The sequence below is a fragment of the Tripterygium wilfordii genome, chromosome 17 (assembly GCF_013401445.1).
Source record: "Tripterygium wilfordii isolate XIE 37 chromosome 17, ASM1340144v1, whole genome shotgun sequence".
NCBI lineage: Eukaryota > Viridiplantae > Streptophyta > Magnoliopsida > Celastrales > Celastraceae > Tripterygium > Tripterygium wilfordii.
In genome coordinates, this window is record NC_052248.1 from 7908016 (window position 1) to 7922733 (window position 14718).

General features: G+C 37.0%; 1 pseudogene; it reads left to right on the forward strand.

Moving 5' to 3' along the window:
• The first annotated feature begins 2378 nt into the window (after positions 1 to 2378).
• LOC119983219 lies at positions 2379 to 2478 on the forward strand (annotated as a pseudogene).
• The last annotated feature ends 12240 nt before the right edge of the window (positions 2479 to 14718 follow it).

Below are 14718 nucleotides of genomic sequence, written 5' to 3' on the forward strand. Positions count from 1 at the left end.
GTGAAATAGATTGTGAGCATACAAAACACACACAAAAATTGAAATCAAATCAAAACTAATCACAACCATACTATGGTACAAGAGTGGAGTCTCCCACAACTAGGTGGGGGTGGGATCCTTTAGATCCCGGGGAACAACCAAAGCATCAAATTTCTCCATGAATGGTATCAAACATTGGTCATTCACCTTAAACACTTTTCCTCCACTAGTTGTCCTCAAAATCACTACTTCCATGTTGAGGAACATGACGAACATCTAAAGGTCCATGCTCCTTGGTCCTCAAATCTTCGGGAAAAAATTGTACCCGAGATTGGGGCCGCCACACCCTCCTAACTTTTTCAAGGACTTTTGGAACAAAGTGGCGTTTTGGAGACTTTTTCACTCCATTTACTAAAGGTTTTCTTTCCGGTCTTGGTGGATGCACTTGGGATGATTCAACTCTAAGTGTAGGAGGCTCTAATTCCTCAATGTCATCTTTCTCACACAAAGATTGACTAAGTTTCGCACCCAATGCTAGCACACCTTCAACCGAATCCTTTGCAAGGGTTAACTCTAAATTATTCTCAACATGGGCATGAATAAAATCTACATCCCTTATATCCTCACACTCACCCATAACCTTTGTCACACTAAAGATATTCATTTCCATGGTCATATTCCCAAAAGAAAGTTGTAGCACCCCACTCCTACAATTGATTAAGGCATTGGAAGTTGCTAAGAATGGGCGACCTAAAATGACCGGAATGGAAGTGCTAAAGCTAGTGGGAGGTTGAGTATCTAACACAATGAAATCCACGGGATAGTAAAAATTGTCCACTTGTACTAACACATCTTCAACAATACCTCTAGGAACCCTAACGGATCTATCGGCTAATTGTAGGGTAATCCTAGTGGGTTTCAATTCACCTAACCCCAATTTTTGATAGATTGTGTACGGAAGGAGATTCACACTTGCTCCCAAGTCTAACAATGCTTGCTCCACCCTATGGTTCCCTACGACACATGAGATAGTAGGGCAACCGGGGTCTTTGTACTTAGGGAGGGTGTTGGTTTGAATAATAGAGCTTGCTTGCTCCGCTAGAAAAGCTTTCTCCTTAACATTTAATTTCCTCTTTACCGTACATAAATCCTTAAGAAACTTGGCATAAGAAGGTATTTGCTTAATTGCATCTAAGAGAGGTATATTGATCTTAACTTGTTTAAATAGCTCAAACATCTCCTTATGCAATGCCTCATTGGTGTTATTTCTTAGCCTTTGGGGAAAGGGTATCTTGGGGATGTACTCACTCTCCTTGGTAGGCTCTACTTTATCCTCGCGGTCTCTTTGTTGCTTAACTCTTTTTTCACAAAGCAAAATTTTCTCAGTTTCACTATTCTCTTCCTCTTTCTCTTTCACACCATCACCAAAGTCTTGCACCACATCATTTTCATCACTATTCTCAAAGGGTATTGGTCTATCCACAACTCTTCCACTCCTTAAAGTAAGAATGGATTGCACTTGCTCATGTCCACTAACCTCCCTACTCCCACTAGGTGAATTTATCAAATTGGTTTGCTTTGAAGGATTGGGGTAAGGTTGAGCCGGAAATTTTCCCTTTTCATAGGTTGTGAGAGCTTGCGTAACCTTGGTGATTTGACTCTTAATATCCTCAATGGCCCTATTGGTTTGTTCTTGAAATTTGTTGGCCTTTTGATTCTCCCCAATTTGAGCTTGCATGAAAATGTTGAGAGTGTCTTCAAGAGACCTCTTGGGAGGTGGAATATAAGGTTGTTGAGTTGGTTGTGCAACACTTGGAGGAGGCAATTGTTGTTGGGGTGGATTGGGGAGTGATTGAGATTGAGCATTCCCATCATTCCTCCACCCAAAGTTTGGATGATTCCTCCAAGGCTAATTCTCATTGTAAGAATTGTTGCCTTGGTTATTAGTAGGGTAGGGCTTTCTAAAGTTTTGAGAATTGTTCCCATTGTAACCTTGCCCAAATAGGACTTCCTTACAAGCCGGTAGAGCATTACACTCATCCGTCCTATGATCCCTACTTTCACACAAAGTACAAGCAACTTGTTCATCAACACCAACCACATTTATAGGGGCCTTTTGTGACTCTAAGGACTCCAATTTCTTGGACAACAAAGCAAGTTTAGCATGCACATCATCATTTTCATTCAAAACAAACTTGCCACTAGAGTTTGGCACAACATCATGTCGGGTTAGTGGAGGAGCTTCCCAAGATCGAGATTCCTCCGCCAACCCATCAAAGAAAGTGAATGCTTCATTGGCATCCCTATTCAAAAAATCACCTTGAGTCATGGTGGAGACCAATTTCTTCAAAGATGGAGTCAATGATTTGTGGAAAAAATTCACAATTTGAAATTTTTGAAATCCATGGTGAGGGCACATAAACAACAAATCTTTAAACCTCTCCCAAGCTTGGAAGAAGGTTTCATGTTCTTTGCAATGAAAGTTCATGATTTGTGTTTGGTAAGAGATGGTACGGTGGGAAGGAAAATATTTGTTGAGAAATTCTTCTTGCATTGCCACCCAAGTCGCAATGGATTGGGGGCGTAAGTTCTCAAACCATTGTTTTGCATGATCCTTCAAAGAGAATGGAAAAAGTTTGAGTCTCAAAATTTCTTGTGAGCATGTGACATCACCAAAAGTAGTACACACCGATTCAAAATCACGCACATGTGAATATGGTCGTTCCGATTCCATTCCATGGAATTTGGGAATCATTTGGAACATGGATGGTTTAAGGCTCACATTTTGTTGGTTCGGTGGCATGATGATGCAAGAAGGTTGGGTTTGCCTTGCGGGATGTGTAAGCTCCCTCAAAGTGCGATGCTCTTGGGCTTGGGCATGAAGGTACTCCATAGGAGGAGGTGCATGAAAGTTTTGCCCAAAAGGAGCATATTGTGGCACTTGTGGCATTTGAGGCATATTGTAATACATGGGATGCACATAGTTATATGGGGGAGGCATATGGTATGCGGGAGGCATATTGGGAGGTTGGTAGACATTTTGTGGGGCAAATTGCGCCGCATTGTCGTGGTGAAGTGGTTGAGGTGCATTTTGCAAAGCATGCTCAACTGGAACATTTGGCAAATTTTGGGCATCTTGCCCTTGCACAGGATTCATTAATTCATCAAGGTTCACATGTTGCAAAAGACGACGCAATGCATCAAGATTCATATCACCCCCACGTACACTCCCCGCATCACTCACATTTATATCACCACCTATCCCATCTCTATTAGACCCATGCCCACTAACATTATCTCTAGGTTGAGACATGATGGCAAGGTACAATAGCAAGTAGCACACAAAAGTAGCAATCAACCACGTCAAGTAACACAAGATTTTCAATCAAGGAACTACCAAGAACGAGAGCAAAGATAGGAATAGAACAACGATCAACGTTAGGAACAATAACACACCAAGATGTAGCAAGTAGTGATAGAAAGAAAAATGCGCAAAGCTCTCTCAAACAACGTATCACTACCAAGCAGCAAACAAGATGGCATCCAGCGCCCACAGGAATCTAAGTTAGCCCCATCCGCCAAGTTCTCCTCACAAATTTTTTTTTTTTTTTTTCAGCAACTACACTAGAAAGCAAGTAAAAGGGAGGAACGAAGTTACCCTTGAAGCGTGACCGTGCTCCTTCCTTATTTGATGGTGTTTAATAGCATAAAGCTAGCATCTACAAGCCACCCAGCTCCGTCTTTGACATCCGCTTCCCCGGCAACAGCGCCAAAAACTTGACCGACACCAAAGTGTGTGTGTGTACTTACCCCAAGTGTAGGGTATCGTCAAGTAATAAACCGGTGAGTCCGGTATCGATCCACGAGGAAGCAATGCAAATTTGAAGTGAATGATATGCAAATGACTAGCTAACACTAATAAACACAATGAATATCAAATAAAAGCAAGTAAAAGAAATGGGCCGAATGACTCGGTAGCATGAGCGATTTTGTAATCAAAGTAAGCACAAATTGGATTTAAAACAATTAATTAAAAACCTAGTCTCTAGTCCGTCCCGGTGGCTACTCGGTTCTCATACTCAAGGTATCATTGCAAACACACACAACCATACACAATGCATTGTGTGATACTATCAATCATACATATGCAAAGAGAATTGGGATATAAGACTTCAATTCATACATGTAGGCCATCGGGTCTCTTAATCTACGATGAACGCAAAGGGATAAGCACCTAATATTATGGATTAATGTTCCCCCTTGGGGCTCGGCTTAGCTAACACCCTAGTTTCACACTCAAAGATCAATTAACCATAACTCTCCCATGCACATTCCTAAATTAACCCAAAACCCCATCATCAATACACATAATTAATAGCTATGCAATGAAAAAAACTCAATTAATTAAGGAAATCATGCAATGGGTTTAACAATTCTCAATCGAACACATTAGATGCAATCCCTAGACTAGACAATCCAAGAATACAATCAAATATGTCATTCCCATAGATCCAATCACACAACTATCACGAAATTAAAAGAGAGAAATCGAAGCTACGATTCTTTGAGCATACCTTGAGTAATCGAAACCTTGCACCCACCGTTCGGGACTAGAAACTAGAGAGGGAACTTAGCCACTCATTATAATGAGAATAAACATCAATTTTATAGATAAAAACCAATGTTTACAATCAAGATCACAAGAACTAAGTAAAACCCTAGAGAGAGAAAGAGAGAAAAACTATGGAGGCTAGATGTTGTGTGAGATGAATTATGAGAAGGAAGAAGAAATCTTAGGGTTTTCTCCTCCTTTTACCATTGAAAATACCTAACTACCCTTATACAAACGTTCCCCATTGGTTATATACATGATTTACCCCAAATGCCCTTAAAATTCTAGTGCAGAAAAATTGCAGTTCCGCGGGGGTGTCCGGACAGGTGTCCGGACACTTCATGCATCCATCAACTTTGAAGCCTCTGCCTCAATTTGTGAAGAAAGCATCCGGACGGCACTTGAGGTGTCCGGACAGGTGTCCGAACGGGTGTCCGGACACTTTCTGAATCCCAGCTTCTTCTTTCAGCTCCAAAGGTGATCAATTCAGTCATTTACGCCCGATTTCCTGCAAAACCAACGGGAAACACGTATAAGAGTAAAATTACTTTATTTTAACACAAATGCATTACTATAAGCACTAGGACCTCCTAATTAGATGATATTAGGACCTCAAACTAGAGGTCCGATCAGTAATTTTGAACTTAACTTGGTCTATTGGCTTCTTTACCTAACGAAACATTGTCCAAAAGCTAAACTAGCAAGTTAAGACTTCGAAGAACACTAAATAGCGTTGAACAGTCCAATTTGATGCCTTAGGAATGCTCAGTTCTATGCATAGACAAGCTTTTCTCGTTTCGTACAATTTTGAACTTAACTTGGTCTTTTGGCTTCTTTGCCTAGCAAAACAATGTCCAAAAGCTAAACTAGCAAATTAAGACTTCTAAGAACACAAAATAGAGTATAACGGTAGAATTTGATGCCTTAGGAATTCTCAATTCTATGCATAGACAAGTTTTTCACGTTTCATGCAATTTTGAACTTCACTTGGTCTGTTGGCTTCTTTACCTAACGAAACGTTGTCCAAAAGCTAAACTAGCAAGTTAAAACTTCAAAGAACACTAAATAGAGTATAACAGTCCAATTTGATGCCTTAGGAATGCTCAATTCTATGCATAGACAAGTTTTTCACGTTTCGTGTAATTTTGAACTTAACTAGGTCTATTGGCTTCTTCACCTAACGGAACGATGTCCAAAAGCTAAACTAGCAAGTTAAGACTTCCAAGAACACTAAATAGAGTATAACGGTCCAATTTGATGTCTATGGAATGCTCAATTCTATGCGTAGATAAGTTTTTCACGTTTCGTGCAATTTTGAACTTAACTTGGTCTATTGGCTTCTTTACCTAACGAAACATTGTCCAAAAGCTAAACAAGCAAGTTAAAACTTCGTAGAACACTAAATAGAGTATAACGGTTCAATTTGATGCCTTAGGAATGCCCAGTTCTATGCGTTGATAAGTTTTTCTAGTTTCGTGCAATTTTGAACATAACTTGGTCTATTGGCTACTTTACCTAACGAAACGTTGTCCAAAAGCTAAACTAGTATGCTAAGACTTCTGAAAACGCCAAATATAGTATAACGGTCCAATTTGATGCCTTAGGAATGCTCAATTCTATGCATAGACAAGTTTTTCATGTTTCGTGCAATTTTGAACTTAACTTGGTCTATTGGCTTCTTTACCTAACGAAACGTTGTCCAAAAGCTAAATTAGCAAGTTAAAACTTCGTAGAACACTAAATAGCGTATAACGATCAAATTTGATGCCTTCGGAATGCTTAGTTCTATGCGTAGACAAGTTTTTCTCGTTTCATGCAATTTTGAACTTAACTTGGTCTATTGGCTTCTTTACCTAACGAAACGTTGTCCAAAAGCTAAAGTAGCAAGCTAAGACTTCGAAGAACACTAAATAGAGTATAACAATCCAATTTGATGCCTTAGGATTGCTCAATTCTATGCATAGACAAATTTTCACGTTTCATATAATTTTGAACATAACTTGGTCTATTGACTTCTTTACCTAACAAAACCTTGTCCAAAAGCGAAACTAGCAAGTTAAGACTTCTAAGAACACTAAACAGAGTATAACGGTACAATTTGATGCCTTAGGAATTCTCAATTCTATGCATACGCAAGTTTTTCACGTTTCGTGCAATTTTGAACTTAACTTGGTCTATTGGCTTCTTTACCTAACGCAACATTGTCCAAAAGCTAAACTAACAAGTTAAGACTTCTAAGAACACAAAATAGAGTATAACGGTCGAATTTGATGCCTTAGGAATTCTCAATTCTATGCATAGACAAGTTTTTCACGTTTCATGCAATTTTGAACTTCACTTGGTCTATTGGCTTCTTTACCTAACGAAACGTTGTCCAAAAGCCAAACTAGCAAGCTAAGACTTCAAAGAACACTAAATAGAGTATAACAATCCAATTTGATGCCTTAGTAATGTTCAATTCTATGCATAGACAAGTTTTTCACGTTTCATATAATTTTGAACTTAACTTGGTCTATTGACTTCTTACCTAACGAAACCTTTTCCAAAAGCGAAACTAGCAAGTTAAGACTTCTAAGAACACTAAATAGAGTATAACAGTCCAATTTGATGCCTTAGGAATTCTCAATTCTATGCATAGGCAAGTTTTTCACGTTTCGTGCAATTTTGAACTTAACTTGGTCTATTGGCTTCTTTACCTAACGAAACGTTGTCCAAAAGCTAAACTAGCAAGTTAAGACTTCGAAGAACACTAAATAGCGTATAACAGTCCAATTTGATGCCTTAGGAATGCTCAATTCTATGCATAGACAAGTTTTTCACGTTTCGTGTAATTTTAAACTTAACTTGGTCTATTGGCTTCTTTACCTAACGAAACGTTGTGCAAAAGCTAAACTAGAAAATTAAGACTTCTAAGAACACTAAATAGAGTATAACGGTCAAATTTGATGCCTTAGGAATGCTTAGATCTATGCGTTGACAAGTTTTTCTCGTTTCGTGTAATTTTGAACTTAACTTGGTCTATTGGCTTCTTTACCTAACGAAACGTTGTCCAAAAGCAAAACTAGCAAGTTAAGACTTCGAAGAACACTAAATAGCGTATAACTGTCCAATTTGATGCCTTAGGAATGCTCAATTCTATGGATAGACAAGTTTTTCACGTTTCGTGTAATTTTGAACTTAACTTGGTCTATTGGCTTCTTTACCTAATGAAACACTGTGCAAAAGCTAAACTAGCAAGTTAAGACTTCTAAGAACACTAAATAGAGTATAACGTTAAATTTGATGCCTTAGGAATGATCAGATCTATGCGTTGACAAGTTTTTATCGTTTCGTGCAATTTTGAACTTCACTCGGTCTATTGGCTTCTTTACCTAACGAAACGTTGTCCAAAACCAAAACTAGCAAGTTAAGACTTCGAAGAACACTAAATAGCGTATAACTGTCCAATTTGATGCCTTAGGAATGCTCAGTTCTACGCATAGACAAGTTTTTTACGTTTCATATAATTTTGAACATAACTTGGTCTATTGACTTCTTTACCTACCGAAACGTTGTCCAAAAGCGAAACTAGCAAGTTAAGACTTCTAAGAACACTAAATAGAGTATAACGGTCCAATTTGATGCCTTAGGAATGCTCAATTCTACGCATAGACAAGTTTTTCACGTTTCGTGCAATTTTGAACTTAACTTGGTCTATTGGCTTCTTTACCTGACGAAACGATGTCCAAAAGCTAAACTAGCAAGTTAAGACTTCTAAGAACACTAAATAGAGTATAACGGTCCAATTTGATGCATTAGGAGTGCTCAATTCTATGCATAGACAAGTTTTCACGTTTCGTGCAATTTTGAACTTAACTTGGACTATTGGCTTCTTTACCGAACGAAACGTTGTCCAAAAGCTAAACTAGCAAGCTAAGACTTCGAAGAACACTAAATAGAGTATAACAATCCAATTTGATGCCTTAGGATTGCTTAGATCTATGCGTTGACAAGTTTTTCTCGTTTCGTGTAATTTTGAACTTAACTTGGTCTATTGGCTTCTTTACCTAACGAAACGTTGTCCAAAAGCTAAACTAGCAAGCTAAGACTTCGAAGAACACTAAATAGAGTATAACAATCCAATTTGATGCCTTAGGAATGCTTAGATCTATGCGTTGACAAGTTTTTCTCGTTTCGTGCAATTTTGAACTTAACTTGGACTATTGGCTTCTTTACCAAACGAAACGTTGTCCAAAAGCTAAACTAGCAAGTTAAGACTTCTAAGAACACAAAGTAGATTATAACGGTCGAATTTGATGCCTTAGGAATTCTCAATTCTATGCATAGACAAGTTTTTCCCGTTTCATGCAATTTTGAACTTCACTTGGTCTATTGGCTTCTTTACCTAACGAAACGTTGTCCAAAAGCTAAACTAGCAAGCTAAGACTTCGAAGAACACTAAATAGAGTATAACAATCCAATTTGATGCCTTAGGAATGCTCAATTCTATGCATAGACAAGTTTTTCACGTTTCATATAATTTTGAACATAACTTGGTCTATTGACTTCTTTACCTAACGAAACCTTGTCCAAAAGCGAAACTAGCAAGTTAAGACTTCTAAGAACACTAAATAGAGTATAACGGTCCAATTTGATGCCTTAGGAATTCTCAATTCTATGCATAGGCAAGTTTTTCACGTTTCGTGCAATTTTGAACTTAACTTGGTCTATTGGCTTCTTTACCTAACGAAACGTTGTCCAAAAGCTAAACTAGCAAGCTAAGACTTCGAAGAACACTAAATAGAGTATAACAATCCAATTTGATGCCTTAGGAATGCTCAATTCTATGCATAGACAAGTTTTTCACGTTTCATATAATTTTGAACATAACTTGGTCTATTGACTTCTTTACCTAACGAAACCTTGTCCAAAAGCGAAACTAGCAAGTTAAGACTTCTAAGAACACTAAATAGAGTATAACGGTACAATTTGATGCCTTAGGAATTCTCAATTCTATGCATACGCAAGTTTTTCACGTTTCGTGCAATTTTGAACTTAACTTGGTCTATTGGCTTCTTTACCTAACGAAACATTGTCCAAAAGCTAAACTAACAAGTTAAGACTTCTAAGAACACAAAATAGAGTATAACGGTCGAATTTGATGCCTTAGGAATTCTCAATTCTATGCATAGACAAGTTTTTCACGTTTCATGCAATTTTGAACTTCACTTGGTCTATTGGCTTCTTTACCTAACGAAACGTTGTCCAAAAGCCAAACTAGCAAGCTAAGCCTTCAAAGAACACTAAATAGAGTATAACAATCCAATTTGATGCCTTAGTAATGTTCAATTCTATGCATAGACAAGTTTTTCACGTTTCATATAATTTTGAACTTAACTTGGTCTATTGACTTCTTACCTAACGAAACCTTTTCCAAAAGCGAAACTAGCAAGTTAAGACTTCTAAGAACACTAAATAGAGTATAACAGTCCAATTTGATGCCTTAGGAATTCTCAATTCTATGCATAGGCAAGTTTTTCACGTTTCGTGCAATTTTGAACTTAACTTGGTCTATTGGCTTCTTTACCTAACGAAACGTTGTCCAAAAGCTAAACTAGCAAGTTAAGACTTCGAAGAACACTAAATAGCGTATAACAGTCCAATTTGATGCCTTAGGAATGCTCAATTCTATGCATAGACAAGTTTTTCACGTTTCGTGTAATTTTAAGCTTAACTTGGTCTATTGGCTTCTTTACCTAACGAAACGTTGTGCAAAAGCTAAACTAGCAAGTTAAGACTTCTAAGAACACTAAATAGAGTATAACGGTCAAATTTGATGCCTTAGGAATGCTTAGATCTATGCGTTGACAAGTTTTTCTCGTTTCGTGCAATTTTGAACTTAACTTGGACTATTGGCTTCTTTACCAAACGAAACGTTGTCCAAAAGCTAAACTAGCAAGTTAAGACTTCTAAGAACACAAAGTAGATTATAACGGTCGAATTTGATGCCTTAGGAATTCTCAATTCTATGCATAGACAAGTTTTTCCCGTTTCATGCAATTTTGAACTTCACTTGGTCTATTGGCTTCTTTACCTAACGAAACGTTGTCCAAAAGCTAAACTAGCAAGCTAAGACTTCGAAGAACACTAAATAGAGTATAACAATCCAATTTGATGCCTTAGGGCTCAATTCTATGCATAGACAAGTTTTTCACGTTTCATATAATTTTGAACATAACTTGGTCTATTGACTTCTTTACCTAACGAAACCTTGTCCAAAAGCGAAACTAGCAAGTTAAGACTTCTAAGAACACTAAATAGAGTATAACGGTCCAATTTGATGCCTTAGGAATTCTCAATTCTATGCATAGGCAAGTTTTTCACGTTTCGTGCAATTTTGAACTTAACTTGGTCTATTGGCTTCTTTACCTAACGAAACGTTGTCCAAAAGCTAAACTAGCAAGTTAAGACTTCGAAGAACACTAAATAGCGTATAACAGTCCAATTTGATGTTTTAGGAATGCTCAATTCTATGCATATACAAGTTTTTCACGTTTCGTGTAATTTTAAACTTAACTTGGTCTATTGGCTTCTTTACCTAATGAAACATTGTGCAAAAGCTAAACTAGCAAGTTAAGACTTCTAAGAACACTAAATAGAGCATAACGTTAAATTTGATGCCTTAGGAATGATCAGATCTATGCGTTGACAAGTTTTTATCGTTTCGTGCAATTTTGAACTTAACTTGGTCTATTGGCTTCTTTACCTAACGAAACGTTGTCCAAAACCAAAACTAGCAAGTTAAGACTTAGAAGAGCACTAAATAGCGTATAACTGTCCTATTTTATGCCTTAGGAATGTTCAATTCTACGCATAGAGAAGTTTTTCACAATTCATATAATTTTGAACATAACTTGGTCTATTGACTTCTTTACCTGCCGAAACCTTGTCCAAAAGTGAAACTAGCAAGTTAAGACTTCTAAGAACACTAAATAGAGTATAACGGTCCAATTTGATGCCTTAGGAATGCTCAATTCTACGCATAGACAAGTTTTTCACGTTTCGTGCAATTTTGAACTTAACTTGGTCTATTGGCTTCTTTACCTAATGAAACGATGTCCAAAAGCGAAACTAGCAAGTTAAGACTTCTAAGAACACTAAATAGAGTATAACGGTCAAATTTGATGCCTTAGGAATGCTTAGATCTATGCGTTGACAAGTTTTTCTCGTTTCGTGCAATTTTGAACTTAACTTGGACTATTGGCTTCTTTACCAAACGAAACGTTGTCCAAAAGCTAAACTAGCAAGTTAAGACTTCTAAGAACACAAAGTAGATTATAACGGTCGAATTTGATGCCTTAGGAATTCTCAATTCTATGCATAGACAAGTTTTTCCCGTTTCATGCAATTTTGAACTTCACTTGGTCTATTGGCTTCTTTACCTAACGAAACGTTGTCCAAAAGCTAAACTAGCAAGCTAAGACTTCGAAGAACACTAAATAGAGTATAACAATCCAATTTGATGCCTTAGGAATGCTCAATTCTATGCATAGACAAGTTTTTCACGTTTCATATAATTTTGAACATAACTTGGTCTATTGACTTCTTTACCTAACGAAACCTTGTCCAAAAGCGAAACTATCAAGTTAAGACTTCTAAGAACACTAAATAGAGTATAACGGTCCAATTTGATGCCTTAGGAATTCTCAATTCTATGCATAGGCAAGTTTTTCACGTTTCGTGCAATTTTGAACTTAACTTGGTCTATTGGCTTCTTTACCTAACGAAACGTTGTCCAAAAGCTAAACTAGCAAGTTAAGACTTCGAAGAACACTAAATAGCGTATAATAGTCCAATTTGATGTTTTAGGAATGCTCAATTCTATGCATATACAAGTTTTTCACGTTTCGTGTAATTTTAAACTTAACTTGGTCTATTGGCTTCTTTACCTGATGAAACATTGTGCAAAAGCTAAACTAGCAAGTTAAGACTTCTAAGAACACTAAATAGAGCATAACGTTAAATTTGATGCCTTAGGAATGATCAGATCTATGCGTTGACAAGTTTTTATCGTTTCGTGCAATTTTGAACTTAACTTGGTCTATTGGCTTCTTTACCTAACGAAACGTTGTCCAAAACCAAAACTAGCAAGTTAAGACTTAGAAGAGCACTAAATAGCGTATAACTGTCCTATTTTATGCCTTAGGAATGTTCAATTCTACGCATAGACAAGTTTTTCACAATTCATATAATTTTGAACATAACTTGGTCTATTGACTTCTTTACCTGCCGAAACCTTGTCCAAAAGTGAAACTAGCAAGTTAAGACTTCTAAGAACACTAAATAGAGTATAACGGTCCAATTTGATGCCTTAGGAATGCTCAATTCTACGCATAGACAAGTTTTTCACGTTTCGTGAAATTTTGAACTTAACTTGGTCTATTGGCTTCTTTACCTAATGAAACGATGTCCAAAAGCTAAACTAGCAAGTTAAGACTTCTAAGAACACTAAATAGAGTATAACGGTCCAATTTGATGCATTAGGAATGCTCAATTCTATGCATAGACAAGTTTTCACGTTTCGTCCAATTTTGAACTTAACTTGGACTATTGGCTTCTTTATCTAACGAAACGTTGTCCAAAAGCAAAACTAGCAAGTTAAGACTTCGAAGAACACTAAATAGCGTATAACTATCCAATTTGATGCCTTAGGAATGCTCAATTCTATGGATAGACAAGTTTTTCACGTTTCGCGTAATTTTGAACTTAACTTGGTCTATTTGCTTCTTTACCTAATGAAACATTGTGCAAAAGCTAAACTAGCAAGTTAAGACTTCTAAGAACACTAAATAGAGTATAACGTTAAATTTGATGCCTTAGGAATGATCAGATCTATGCGTTGACAAGTTTTTATCGTTTCGTGCAATTTTGAACTTAACTTGGTCTATTGGCTTCGTTACCTAACGAAACGTTGTCCAAAACCAAAACTAGCAAGTTAAGACTTCGAAGAACACTAAATAGCGTATAACTGTCCAATTTGATGCCTTAGGAATGCTCAATTCTACGCATAGACAAGTTTTTCACGTTTCATATAATTTTGAACATAACTTGGTCTATTGACTTCTTTACCTACCGAAACCTTGTCCAAAAGCGAAACTAGCAAGTTAAGACTTCTAAGAACACTAAATAGAGTATAACGGTCCAATTTGATGCCTTAGGAATGCTCAATTCTACGCATAGACAAGTCTTTCACGTTTCGTGCAATTTTGAACTTAACTTGGTCTATTGGCTTCTTTACCTAACGAAATGTTGTCCAAAAGCTAAACTAACAAGTTAAGACTTCGAAGAACACTAAATAGCGTATAACAGTCCAATTTGATGCCTTAGGAATGCTCAATTCTATGCATAGACAATTTTTTCACGTTTCGTGTAATTTTGAACTTAACTTGGTCTATTGGCTTCATTACCTAACGAAACGGTGTCCAAAAGCTAAACTAGCAAGTTAAGACTTCGAAGAACACTAAATAGCATTGAACAGTCCAATTTGATGCCTTAGGAATGCTCAGTTCTATGCATAGACAAGTTTTCTCGTTTCGTGCAATTGTGAACTTAACTTGGTCTATTGGCTTCTTTACCTAGCAAAACAACGTCCAAAAGCTACACTAGCAAGTTAAGACTTCTAAGAACACAAAATAGAGAATAACGGTCGAATTTGATGCCTTAGGAATTCTCACTTCTATGCATAGACAACTTTTTCACGTTTCATGCAATTTTGAACTTAACTTGGTCTATTGGCTTCTTTACCGAACGAAACGTTGTCCAAAAGCTAAACTAGCAAGCTAAGACTTCAAAAAACACTAAATAGAGTATAACAATCCAATTTGATGCCTTAGGAATGCTCAATTCTATGCATAGACAAGTTTTTCACGTTTCGTACAATTTTGAACATAACTTGGTCTATTGACTTCTTTACCTAACGAAACGTTGTCCAAAAACGTAACAAGCAAGTTCAGACTTCTAAGAACACTAAATAGATTGTAACGGTCCAATTTGATGCCTTAGGAATTCTCAAGTCTATGCATACGCAAGTTTTTCACGTTTCGTGCAATTTTGAACTTAACTTGGTCTATTGGCTTCTTTACCTAACG